The sequence below is a fragment of the Nanorana parkeri genome, unplaced genomic scaffold (assembly GCF_000935625.1).
Source record: "Nanorana parkeri isolate BGI_ZX_2015 unplaced genomic scaffold, ASM93562v1 scaffold13, whole genome shotgun sequence".
Lineage (NCBI taxonomy): Eukaryota > Metazoa > Chordata > Amphibia > Anura > Dicroglossidae > Nanorana > Nanorana parkeri.
The window spans coordinates 2926310-2939763 of record NW_017306281.1 but is presented as its reverse complement, the minus strand read 5'-3'; the positions used below and the strand labels follow the sequence as shown (position 1 = coordinate 2939763).

Below are 13454 nucleotides of genomic sequence, written 5' to 3'. Positions count from 1 at the left end.
TGACCTCGTTTCCATGGTGACTGCATCGCAATTGAGCTGGGTCCCGGTGCAGCTCTCTATGAGAGGATAAGGAGTCACCCCAAGGGCCGCCGCACCCTAATTCAACCGGTGGTCAAAAGACAGACATCTGGGTTTATTTTACAGTAAACAGGAGCTGGGAGTCACGGGCAGCTGGAGGCCCCCAGTCATGCATCGCATTACTGTGACTGGTAGCTTGGGGAGATAAGGAACGGAAGGACCCGGCCAGCAGACATTAGCCACCTCAGTAACTGCATGACATAACCTGCTTCTTCCGTGTAAGCATTGCATGCATATTGTGGGTTAAACCTGGTGGACATACATTGCATGACATAATCTGAGAGGGGCAGTGCTGGTGTCCCCACAGTGCTGGTATCCCTGGTATATACACCCTGTAACATGGTTAATGGCTTGTTTCCCTCACTGACCAGGCACAATATAGGCCATCATTCTAGTTCTGATCAGAACAAATATTTGTTTTTAGTACATTGGTGATAGTATAGGACTCTTATGTACCGTATTTGTATCCTCCATTTCCCAATGACCCCCTATTGCCCTTCTTTATCCATTTAATACCTTTTGGGTGAAACATATCCCTGCAACCCGAATTCTCAGCTAGGTACCACGCAATCGCACCTACTGCACGTTCTGGTACAGGAGGTGTGTTGCCATTCATTTGACTATCACCCCAAACACAACCGCAATACCGCGTTCCAGTGTGGTGTGACTTGGGTCGAGACTTAATGACCAAGGACAAATGTGGGTCCTGAGGTTACACAGGTTGAGAACCACTGCTCTAGGGGATAGCGTGCATATCAACTGTTCATATCTTTCCTCTATTTATCTGCCTGATGTGTTAAAGTTGCAATACTTCAATTCCACCACTAGATGTCTTCACTCCCTATACTTAAAGTGACATTAAACCCTCAGATTTTTTAACATAAACCAATACTGTAATGTGTGCCTTACTGTAATCCATGGTTGTTTCCCTTCTCTTTGCTGCTCTTTTGCTGCACTTTTAAATCCGTATCTCTTCTCATGCTTGGGGAGAACTTCCCTTTGCAGCAGACTGCCTTGTCTCTGAAATGGATACATGGTGTCTGTGTGTACGTTTGAAACCTGAGCCAGCACTACAGGAAGAGGCACTCAGCTGCAAAAGGAAGTTCTCCCCCAGCATGAGAAGACATGAGGATTTAAAAGGAAGAGCAGCAAAGAGAAGGGAAACAACCATGGATTACAGTAAGGCACACATTACAGTATTGGTTTATGTTAAAAAATCTGAGGGTTTAATGTCACTTTAATATTGGTAGAGCAACATCAATAGAAACCCTTTCCCATACATTATTCCCCGTTTTAATGCTATATCCAATATTACAAATGCGTTCATGAATAATTCCATAAAAAGAGACTACAAGGACGTAAAATTAGCTAATACCACCTAAAACATATCTTCAAAAAAACCTTATAATCCTATATAAATGATATGATGTGGAGATGCAACAGTGGAGTATTATTACATCCTTACCCACACCTTCCACTATGCCAAGGATAGTATCTTCTAAGTTTAAGGGTAACGAGTCCCCTGGAGATTGTCTTGCAAACTTCTCCAAACATGCCACCACATCTTTGGAGCAATCCTTAGATTGCTTACTTACAGGTTGCTTCGGTTTTGTTACAGACCCACCAGGTTGTGACCCCAGACTAGCTGCAGTACCGGTCTCTTTCTTTTTTTTTCTCGTTTCTTTTCATCATCTCAAACGATCCAGAGACAGCCACAAGGACACCCTCCCCAGATAAATTGCCAGCCCGAGTCCAGGAGCCGATCCAAACCCAAACGCTCACGAGCCCAAGCCGGACACCGGTCAACGCAGGAGATTCGAATGGACACCAGATCAACGTGCAGGATGACACGCCGGAACCCTCAGCAGGACATCCGCTCACATGCCACGTGTAGTCACGCCCCCCTTTACTCCATGCAATTTGGAATTAAACTTATCACAAACCTCAGCAAATTCTTAAAAAATGTATAAGCTGAAGCTTTGTATTTACTTTTTAGGTTTTGACATGCAGTTTGTACTGAAGGTGACCTCTGATGACGCACCTTTTCTATCATTTGCTACATTTGAGTTGCCCAGGATTGTGAGGGGTTTACCTTAGAATGTCGGCAAACAGGGAATAGAATAAGAGTAACATTCATCTTCTTCTATAGCTGATGTCATCTTTGTAATTCACAAATTATAGTTCAAATCACATCTCATTGTGCTTGCTTCTGTCTAGCAAGATGCGGTTGGCTGCACTGTTGCCTGAACAGCAGCCAGGACTGAGCAATGTCCTGTTTAAAGGAGAACTATGAGGTGAGTGCTTTTCACTCACCTCATAGTTCTATCCGACCTGTGACAATGAGATTGTCACAGGTCGGCTCAGTAGATTGGGTGGTGAGCGAACACATACCGGCGTTCGCTCACCTCTCAATCCTGTCACGGCTCTCTGCCGTGACAGGGGAGGGGCTGGATTCCCCCCTCCCCGCTCCGATCCGCCAGCACTGGCGGAACGGACAGGGGAGGGGGCGGGTACAGCTGGCTCTGCCTCTAGATAGGCAGAGCCAGCTGTCAGTCACGCAGCTGGGCGGATCCCGGCACAATTGTCGGGATCCGCTTCAGCTGCGGCGTATCAGTATAGTGCGAGCAGCAGCTCGCGGTATGCTGCGGCGTCACATTATACCGCGAGCTACAGCTCGCGGTATACTGAGCTGGGTGGACGCTGTGATGGGAGGACACTAGTTTGTGCCCTCCCTTTACCCTAAGGAGAACTATGGGGAAACCACATAACCTTAACCCCATAGTTCTCCTTTGAGTAGAATAAAGTTCATTTTTAACTATAGTAGAAGAATAAATTACTAACTGCAACCAGTAAAGACACTCATTTGGATTTTCTTTGTAATTGACATATCCGCTTCATCCGCTATCACTGTGAAAAAGCGACAATCTTTTATTGAAAGTGAAGCAGCGCGGCGGTGCACGCGCCTTCACGTGCAGTGTGGCATGTCATTTTCACTCTGGCACGTCCGCTTCCTGAGCGCGCCAAGATGAAAAATTTCATCTTTAGCCAATCAGTAAAGGATGGACACCGGCACTCCAAAGCAAGTTCAGTACAAGTTTGTTTGCCTTATGAAGGTGATCCTGTGAGACCCCAAAACGTTGTTTAGAGTGTTCTACTTGCAACTAGTACGTTAACAAACACGTACTGAACTTGCTTTGGAGTGCCAGTGTCCTTTACAGATATTTTGTCGGAAGCCACCCGCTGACACCTGCTGCACCCACCCTCCATTGTTGGAGCAGCGGCTCTGAGTGCGATGGGTACACGGACTGTATCCTTTAGCCGCGCGTCACGATGAGAAGTCCATTCGGTTGTTACACACAAGCCGATTGGCTGAAAATGCAGTCTTTCATCTGGCTGCGCTTAGCTCACACACTGCATGCGAACTCCCGTGCCTGACAGCTTTGCTTTGCTCTGCACGGCTTCGCATGCAGTGTGCCGCGGGCTTCATTTGTAATAGTGTGGAACATTTTCTATATATATAGATTGAGAGAGCTTCTTTTTTTTTTTTAAATCAAGTTCATGATTTCGGACCTGATTCCTGATTTGCAAGCCGTGGGGAAAGCTTACATTTGGTGCCCTTTTTTAAAATTTCCCAACTATAAGAGAAATCTGCATAAAGCTCTGGACATGCAGATATTTCACATAGCCACTCACACAATGAATTCTTTATAAGGGACAGCACCAAGTGTTATTTGATTTGCTCAATATTCATACACTTTTTGTTTCTTTGTGGATGATTGTTTTTTAAGATGGCCCCAAAGTCAGGCATTATAGGAATATTTATTAAAGGAAATGATAATGGTTTGAAGACAATTTTATGTTTAAGTTTCTGAACTCACTATTTTTACTGTTTAAATAATATATTTATAAAATAAACATTTTATACAGGGTTCACCTTTGGTTGCACATTGCATTATGGATTTTCTAAAGAGAGAGCAACAATAGGGTTTTCCATTCAGATTGTATCTCTCTAATTTATAGCTGAACTCCAGGCAGGTATAAAAAAAACACAAATGAATGTGGCTCTGTATTCATTATTACGTGGTTACATGTATTTGTTTAAATAAAAGCGGTGTAATGAGCTGAATTTGACCTGGTGTCAGACTCTTAAAACTCCCAGCACAGCAGAGCTCAGGTAGGGAGAGGGAGAAGCAGTGCAAGGAGACGCTCAGTTGCAGTGTACATGGATATCTAGTACAGCTAGTGCTAGTAGCTATGTACTGAAGGTATACATAGTAGTGGTACAATTGTTACACATATTAGTATATGGGAAGGGAATGCTGCAAAGTTTGATAACTGAACACAGTTTTGTTTTTTTTTCATTGAAGATTTTTATTGAATGAAAGAAAAAGTAAAATGACATACAAAAGGGTCATACACATCAAGTCATCCAAGCGGAGTTGGTCATAGATGTACAGTAAAGGACCACGATGTTGGAAAGTCCCGCATAGTACATCAAAACATCACGTGTGAGAGGTGCATATTCATTTTACAACGGAATGGCTATACAAACTGGATGGTCCTTTAGTTCGGTATCTCGAACTCAATAGGCTAAGAGCTTGGTATGAGGTATCACCATCAAATAAACAAAGACAAATAGTAAGGCTACACAAAATAGATGAGAATCACGTAAAAATAGAGGCAGTGAATACTAGTATTAGAAAGCATAAAGTCCTATGTGGTATTACCACCGGGGACTCCATAACTGAACACAGTTGACCAAAGTTTGGGAAACCTTGGAATAGTAATTATGTATTCTGGGCAAAGGCTGCATGGTCTGTCAGTACATTATTATTATTATTACATAGTATTTATATAGCGCAAACAGTTTGCGCAGCGCTTTACAATATAAGGAAGACATAACAGTTACAATACAATTCAAGACAAGATGGTAAGGAGGAATAGGCACCATAAGCATAGTGCGGATTGTGTCAGCTAACTAATATTATACAGGTTGTATTTTATCACTTTTTTATTTAACGCCTTCACAACCCAAGACGGGATAATCCCGTCATGAAGTCTGAAGGGGAAAAACAGATGACTGTTCAGTCTTGTAGAGCCGGCGGCCGGCTTTACAGGAGAAGTGATTTTGACGGTTCAGCTGCCGCCACCCGACACCACCGCCCTGTTTCCTGGGCTCCGCTGCCCCTCCTATGGGCCCAGGACCAGCTTGCCGGGTGTCATTGGGAAGCTGGGGAGGAGAGCGGTGAACCTCTGTTCACCGATCCCCCTCCCCCTACTATGGGACGGTGAGCGATGCAGATTATATCACTTCCAGCCCCATAGCTGTCATTGCTGGGCTCCTGATGCCCAGCAATAAGCTATTGAAGTGCGATCTGCACTTCAATAGATTATTTAAAGTGGAAAGGTGACACTAGGGGTCTTTTGGACCCCCAGTATCACCTTAAAGAGGACCTGTCACCACCATCTGATATCACATGGGGGGCTTGTAAGAGAAACAAATTGATGTAAAATATGTATGCATCATGCATGTGTTGTATTCTGGTAATAAAATACCCAGATGATGATGATACAGTGATCAGTAGGAGTTAGATGTATTGGGGGCAGATTTAGTAAAAGTAAATAGGTTGTCCACTTCCAGGGGAATTTTCCCTTAGTTTAGTGAATGAGATAAGGCTCTGCTGACTTCCATCAACCAATCATGTACAGGTAGAAGTACTGTTTTCTTTTATTTGCACGTTATTGGGTATTCTTTGCAAAAGGAGATTTCACCACATTTACCAAACTAAGGAAAATTCCCTCACAAAAGGAAGCAGCCTCTATGCCTTTAGTAAATCAACCCCATAGAATCCCATTTACAACTGTGCAGTAAATGTTCACAGTGCTTTTGTGATCTTTTGTGAAAACGGGTAGATCTGGTAAAAATGAGTATATCCTTGGTCTGAATCATTAGGAAACCTCCTTACCTCACTTTATTCAATTTAAAAAAATGTTTTAAATGCAGTAGTGGTTTAGGTGCTGTTATAGAGTATTCTGATTACACAACTTCAATACTCCTACTGTGTCATATCAGCCTGATTACTAAATCCTTCAAGCTTATTGTTGGGTTAAAAAACTCCCCTTGCAGCAGGGCCACTCCGGCACTGCAAGGGTTAAAGGGTTTCTAAACCCTCCGTTTTTGTTTTTTTTTGCATATATCTACTGCTAGCAAGCAATAGATATATGCAAAACATTGAAAAAAAAATCCCTGTCTTCGCTGCGCGCTCCCGTCCGATAATTCGAAACTGCTCGAGCGGGCGCATGCGCAGTTCACATTTTCGTCTGGAAGACGAGGAGAGACACAAGGTAAGTCTATGGACGCGTGCACCCGCATGCAGACACCGTGGGACAGGAAGTGCCAGCAAGGACAGAGGAGTCAGTGCTGGATCGGAAACGCGCAGCAGCGCTGGAGAGAAGGCTGAAAATGACAGGAAAGAAGAGGAAGATCGGATTAAGAGACATCATTTAAGGTAAGTGCTATCATTAACATGATAAGGGAAAAAATTTGTTGACTTTAATGTCACTTTAACTGCCCATTTGTGTCAGGTCAAGCAGTTTTACTTACCTACTTAGAGGTGATGATGTCAGCGGGCCTCTGACTGATAGAGTGCAGGCAGGGCCAGATTTCAGGGACGTGCGGTCAGGGGAGGCAGAGCCTCACCTAGTATTATGGAGGAAAAAGCTGTCAGCTTCAAGTGGTTCAAGCTTCAGCTCCTCCCTGTCTCCTCCCTTCCTCCTGCACACTAGCGTGGGGACCAGGTTGGGGGCTTCGGTCGGCGGGGTGGAACTTCAGCCGACGGTGGGTGGGACGTGCTGGGGGCGAGGCTGGGGAATGCCTCACCCGGAACCAGGGGTACCACACGTCACTGCCAGATTTACTCTCTCTGCTGCCCCAAGGCCAGGTTCCTTTATGCTCTCCCCCTCTTGCAGAGCAGAGGCTTTGGGATACAGTAAGTAAAAGTCCTTTAACTGCAACAAACTGTTTGAGATTAACTCCATTACAAAGACTAGAGGCCACCACCTAAAGTTGGTGGAGAAAAAATTCCAGCACAATGGGCGAAGAGGGTTCTTTACAGTAAGAGCGGTTAGGGTCTGGAACTCACTGCCATCTGCAGTGATTTCAGGCAAGAGTGTAGATTTGTTCAAGAAACGTTTGGACAATTTCTTGAGGGACCGTAATAACCAGGGATACCAGTATTCCTAAGAATGAGATGATGAGTGGAACTATATGGGTTGGACTTGATGGACGTATGTCTTTATTCAACCCCAAATACTATGTAACTATGTAACCCGGTCCCCTAGGCATAACCATAACACGCATGATACCAGTATTCCTAAGAATGAGATGATGCGTGGACCTATATGGGTTGGACTTGATGGACGTATGTCTTTATTCAACCCCAAATACTATGTAACTATGTAACCCGGTCCCCTAGGCATAACCATAACACGCAGTTAGCCCTTCCTGTGCAGGGATTAGCCCCTCTACAAGGGGCACATAAAATCTTAACCCGTGCAGTGGAGCTACCCCCACATTGCAAGGGTTAAAGTGGCACTAAAAATGCATTCAAGTACCTAAACTATTAACAAAAATGTACCCTGAGTATGTTGTAAAGTAGCCACCGCTCCAAGGTCACTCCTGTGATGGACTACAATCTCACATTTAGGGGTCTATTCACGAAGCAGCTGAAGGAGCTAGCCGTAGCTTCGGCCGATCCTTCTGCTAGCTTCGGCCCCAGGACCCCTTCGGTTTCCCGGGAGAGTTTTTTTTTTACGGCAGCAGAACCGCCGGCCAAAAGAAAACGATTGGGCTGAGCTACCTGTCACTGCTAGCTCCGCACAATCGTTTTCTATTTTTTTTTTTTTTTACTTTTTAAACTATTTTTCTGTTCTGCTCGGTCCCTCTGAGGGACCGAGCAGAACAGCCGAGCCGAATGCTGCTCAGCGGCATTCGGCTATTCACTCACTGCTGTTCGGCATCTATAAGAATAGGCCGAACAGCAGTGAGTAGCCTGCGGGAGGTTCGGCTTAGCCGATCCAGATGTTGGATCGGATGAGTCGAACTCCTCCTGCACTTCGGGTAGGCCGAACATGCTGAGCATGTTGGCCGACCCGAAGCCACGTGAAGCCACCCGATGTTTGGATGTACAAGCCTTAAGTCAATAGCCGAACAGCTTCACTTCAGGTCGTTCTTTCACTCGGCTGCCTACGGCAGCTTAATGAATAGACCCCTTAGTTTACTAATTTGTATTGAGATTGTAGTCCATCACAGGAGTGAGCTTGGAGTGGTGGCTACTTTACAACACACACAGGTATCATGGGGAACAAAAGTAGCCACCCTCCAGAAGGAAGGACAGTGTCGGCACCAATTCAGAGATGATTTGACGATCTACAGCTGAGTGATACACAAGTACAGAGTTTTGGTAATAGTAAGGGTACTTGAACACGTTTTTAAGATTTAACTCCTGAGTTTAGTGTCGTTTGTCTTGTCTAGGGAGCTAAAATAACAGAGCTATACTCACCCGAAGCGCGATCCCTACTGGTTCCTAGACCACTCCCTTCAGCCTCACTCCTCTGCTCCAGTGATGGAATGTCCGTTGGCATCCTGACATCCAATGCACTTGTATTAGAATGGATGACTTATGGGACCTTAGACCGCTGGAGTGGGGGGGAGGGAGGCTGGAGGGACTGGTCTAGGAACCAGTGGGGATTGCGGTTCGGGTGAGTATGTCTCTGTTATTTTAGCTCCCTAGACAAAGCGAGCACTTGACCCTTTCACTACGGGGTAGTCCCACTGCAAGGTTTAAGATGTGATTTTCCTGGAGTTCTTCTTTAACTCACTGTAATAAACTCATACTAGTAATCATTCTGGGGGGTTGTCCGAGCTCCTATAGATGTTGTCAGGGTTTGGCACCTTCAGGTGTGTCCTGTCCTGTGTCCAGCAGTGTACAGAGTAATGTGCAGGCAGCACTGTGAGCTGTAGGTACATATTACTGATGTGGATAGCATGTTCCTAGGTGTGATTATGTGATGGGGTGCAGTGTGTGTGACTGTGGAGTGTATTTTTAGCCGTGTCGGATCCTTCAAACTGGTTGTGTAGGGAGGGCAGTGCCTTCCTCCCAGCCCTCCCTTTCTCGTCATCAGTGTGCAGGGAATAAACGATCCATATCTTACCGCGGGGATGTGAAGGGCGTTTTCCTCCAGTGATCATTAGAGGATGAGGGTCGTACGATCATCGTCCTGTGACAGTACATGTCCAGTGATATGTGAATGGTGGCACAGCAGCGCTCTCTAATGAGCTGACCCGTCTTCATGTGGTGCTGAAATCTACACGGCGAGTTATCCGTACAGAGGTAATCAAGCTTAGCTATAATCATCTGCTAGTATAAGTTAACCCATGGCTGCCTCTAGCTATGTTATCAATGAAAGTGAAGATGATCGGAGCCGCATTGCAGATGTCAACTATGTTCCCGGACTGGTACTGTGCCTGCGTGTGTACACTTTGATCCTACATGACTCTGTCTTGTGTCTCTGCACAACTTCTCCACCACTGACGGATCATTGTCTTTGTTAATGATTACTGTCACAGCCTTCAGGCTTTTCCTTTTGTTTAGGTGTTTTATAGAGCATGCCGTCGGAAAAGGCAGCTCAGCTGGAGAAACTAGGTCAGCTTTTGTAGCTTCAAGAACTTGATATGTATTTAGGGTTTAGAATGAAACAAGTTACTCACGGAAAATACAAAGGGAGCCGAGCCCATTTGTTCATATGACCTAGACTGAGCTCCAGGGGGGAGTAGCCTGGGGTCCACCTGCTACCTTTTTGTTCTACAGATTGTGTTGATAAAAGACAACCATATAGCTCATGCCACGTGGCTTTCATTTGATTTCTCCTGTAGAGATTGCTGCAACTTGTTTTCTAAAATAAGATCAAAGCATCCTGTTATTTTTGGTCAAATTCTGAAAAGTTCTCAATGTCAAACAGCTGTAGCTACAGTGAAAATCGCAGGACAGTCCCTGGCTTTGTGTCATAATGTGTTTGCATTGATAATTATCTTGAACAAACAAAATATCTTCTGTTCTCGGGTCATTCATTAAGGAAAACTGCGCTTGGTACATACACATGTTTGCACTGCATTACTGAATAAACCCAGTACTGTATTCATATGCTGTAGTTTTTTAACTGATATAAATATGGGTTTGTATAACAGTGCAAGCATGCTTATATTTTACTTCAATCTGCCACTTTGCCAAAAGTTGTCCTTCTTTTGTTTCTGTATGGGTGCTACCATTTCTGTGTGGACGGCACTGCTGTATGTGATCAGCTGGAGAGCTTTATTTTATTGGTCAGATAGAACAGCAGACATGGGACAGACAAATGTAATAGGACCTAAAGCAGGGGGTGTCTAGGGAGAGAACCGGAAGAATTATGTCAGCTGTCACTGTACTATTGTTCTGCAGTTAGAATTTTGCTCAGACACACCCATAAGACACAGGCATTTGGTAATCGCTTCCCTTGCCTTTCACTTTGTGCTTGCATATTACAATCCAACTTTCTTATAATTTATTCATTTACATGCAAACATGTTTTTATTTTGTTGTTTTAGTAGGACAATTGGTGCATTTAATTGTAATAGCTATTAACAAAATGACAAATGCTTGTGTCAGGAGACAAACGGGTTACTTCAAACTGTGAGAATGATGCCACAGACAAGTACACGGATTTACAGTAAGAGTCTGCAATGTTAGATTGATATTTCATTTTGCTTTGAATGCGTGCTATGGCAAATACAGATATTTGGGGTTTAGAAACGTAGATTTAATAATCATAATGGAATTCCTCGAGATAACTGTTGGATTGTGCCACTGGTTTGTGTATGCTTTTATATAGTGTTTGAAATTGTAGAACCATTTCTATATTTTAAGTAATATATCCAATGCAAAAAGCACCAAACACTATGATAAAAAATAACATTGGTGATGGTAAAATCCCAGGATACAAGCACAGGGGGCAGATCGAAATTAGAAGCAGCTTTGTGTATACAGTCAAAGTTCAAGATGAGTATGTTACAGATGTTAAATAGTATATTGTGTTTTTGTTCTGAACCAGTATGGATATAAGTGCACTGTGAAGTTTGACCCAGAGGTTACCTAGATGTGTTTTTTTACATTATGTATGCTATATATTATGTGTTTGTATAAACTATTTTTATATTATGTTGTCCACCCCTGCTGTAGCCTGGTTCCGGAGATGGGTGATGTCATTGAGCAGTTGCAATTTCCCCACTTCAAAATGATCATTACAATTGGCTAATCTTGGTGATCTCATGATTGGGAATGATAAATGATGGTTCCTGATTTCATGTACAGTACCCACAGCTGCCAGTAGTTGCCTCATGCTGCAATTGAGACCTCCTAATGGAGCACTTAATGGCCATCTCCGGGTAAACCAGAAATATACCCCTGCAGTGGGGCTACCCCTGCACTGCAAGGGTTAAAGTGGACCTTTACCCCCTTTGGCTAAAAATCACATCAGCATTTAGATATTCATGCTGATGAAAACAAATCATATTACATTCATTAGTTAAACATATTTCTATTTTACTTTATTTTACAATTTCTTACTTCTACTTCCTGGTCCACTTGGGCACAAATTATTATAGGAAGGTTACATCAGCAGTGCATTGCTGATACAGCCCTGCATGCTGATATGAAATCATCTTACATTCATTAGTTAGACAAACATTATTTTACTTACAGTTACAGTTTTTCTACTTCCTGGTCCTCTTTGGCACAAATGGTGTAATGTGCCAAAGCATTGCATCCTGGGAAGGTTACATCAACAGAGCATTGCTGGGAAATCTCATCTGTAATCTCACAAGATCTCAGGGAAAGGCATTTTCCTCCCCTTAGATGATGTGCACGGTCACATGTCCTAGAGCCATGTGCCAGAGTTCCAGGAAGTAAAGGGGAGATGGATTCATCTGCTCTTAGTAAAAATGGTCACTGTAAGAAGAATGGGGAGGAAAAGAAAAATAAGGTATGCAAAGAATACAAAACCTGCAATTATCTAGAACAGGGCTCAAAAATGCAGGTCCTGAGATACTAGCCAGGCCTTAAAGGAGAACTATGAGGCGATTGATAATCACTCAGCCTCATAGTTCTAGCCAACCTGTGACAATGAAACTGTCACAGGTCGGCTCAGTAGATCGGGAAGTGAGCGAACACATACCGTCGCTTGCTCACTTCTCGATCCTGTCCCTGCAGAGAGCCATGACTGTCACTCACGGGTCCCTGCAGAGATTGCCCCCCTCCCCTGTCCGATCCTCCAGCGCTGACTGGCGGAATGGGAGGGGGCAGGCACAGCTGGGTGGATCTTGACAGTAATGTCGGGATCCGTCTCGGCTGCGGCGTCTCAGTATACCGCGAGTCGTAGCTCGCGGTATACTGAGCTTAGGGTGATGGGAGGACGCTAGTTTGTGTTCTCCCATGACCCTTAGGAGAACTATGGGGAAAAGCCCTGACCACATAGTTCTCCTTTAAGAGTTACTCACTACTAGTTGCCCCACCTAACCCCTACCCTGCCCCGGCCTTAACTCCACCCCTAAACACATCCTCTTAAATTATCTTATGATAGTTGCTTGTAAATGGCAGATTGGGGATTCCTGCTGCAGGAAAACGCAAGTTCCTAAAACAGGAATCCCTAATCGTACCTAAAATAATGGTGTGAATGGTGTCTAATATATACATACACTAAGGCCTTGTTCACACCAAATGCAGACCAGATCCGGCCAGGTTTCTGCACACGCAGTGCAGTGGGTTGTGCCGCGTTTTTGACGCGTTTAGGGCCGGTTGTGGTAAAAAAAAAATTAAGTTTAACATGGGCTTTCAGGCACTTGCATGCATTTTAGATGTGTTTTTGCGTTTTAGATGCGTTTTTGATGCGTTCCAGAGCAGATCCAGAGCAGGTAAAATAGGGCTTGCCGCAGTTTTTCCACCTGCTCTGGATCTGGTCTGGATCCGCACGCTGCGATGTGAACTGGAGGTCAAAATACCATAGGAATACATTGGACGCAGTTTTGATCCGCTCTGCACCTGCTCTGGTCTGGATCTGCTCCGCGCTTGGTGTGAACAAGGCCTAATACACTTCCCAACGTTACCCACTCAACCAACCACACATAAAAAAAATACACTCCCCCTGTCCCAAGTCCCCCTGCACACACAAAATAATACACTACCCCCATCCTAAGCCCCCCCGCACACAGAAAATAATCCCCTCCCTTCCCTCCCCAGTCACATAAAATAATACACTTCCCCTTCTAAGCCCCCCCACACATAAAA

The 13454-nt window shown here is 44.4% G+C and overlaps 1 protein-coding gene across 2 annotated transcripts in view; it reads left to right on the top strand.

Annotated features, from left to right (window-relative positions):
* The first annotated feature begins 249 nt into the window (after window positions 1-249).
* The window catches only part of CCDC92 (coiled-coil domain containing 92), a 33617-nt gene continuing 20412 nt past the window's right edge, over window positions 250-13454 (top strand). Inside the window, exon 1 of one of the 2 annotated variants that reach the window (XM_018557113.1) lies at window positions 250-265. The gene's annotated coding sequence lies outside the window, so the exon portion shown is untranslated. Of the gene's footprint in view, window positions 266-9382; window positions 9471-13454 lie in introns of those variants that run through there. The other variant, XM_018557105.1, reaches the window with a different exon arrangement.